This window comes from Populus euphratica, unplaced genomic scaffold (genome assembly GCF_000495115.2).
Source record: "Populus euphratica unplaced genomic scaffold, PopEup_1.0 scaffold14.1, whole genome shotgun sequence".
In the NCBI taxonomy this organism is placed as follows: Eukaryota; Viridiplantae; Streptophyta; class Magnoliopsida; order Malpighiales; family Salicaceae; genus Populus; species Populus euphratica.
In genome coordinates this window covers 1,605,306-1,605,916 of record NW_011499876.1, presented here as the reverse complement: position 1 = coordinate 1,605,916, position 611 = coordinate 1,605,306, and positions in this window count along the sequence as shown.

The following is a 611-nucleotide window of genomic DNA, read 5'->3' as shown; positions in this document are numbered from 1 at the left end:
TTTTTAATTAATTTTTTTTGTTTACTTTAGTTTGTTAATGTTAAATTTCTTTCTATTTAGTTATCAGACTTTCATGATACATATCCCAGGTTTTACAGATTAACTTGATTTGATAGTTTAACCCAGTTAACCGGTCAAAATGTTTTTTATTTAGTTATCAAACTTTCATGACGCAAATTTCAAATTTAACGATTAATCTGGTTTGAAGGATTAACCTAGTTAATTCAGGTTTTTCAACCAAATTCATATCCAAAATTATTGAATTTGGTATTGTAGCTTAATTATCAGATTTTCATGACACATATCCCGGGTTTAATTGGTTAACCTGGTTTCACGGGTTAACTGAGTTAATTCTTGGTTAACTCATCAACTTTTTTTTTTTCTATTTAGTTATCAAACTTCCATGACATGAATCTCAAGCTATTTAGTTATCAAACTTTCATGACATGAATCTCAAGCTTGATGGATTAACCTGATTTGAAAGGTTAACCCAGTTAATTCAGATTTTTTCCTTTATCTTCATGTTGGTTTTTTTCTTGTTTTTTTTTAAATTAATTTATTTAATTACCATACTTTTATGACACAATATTACAGCCAGACCCACATCCAAG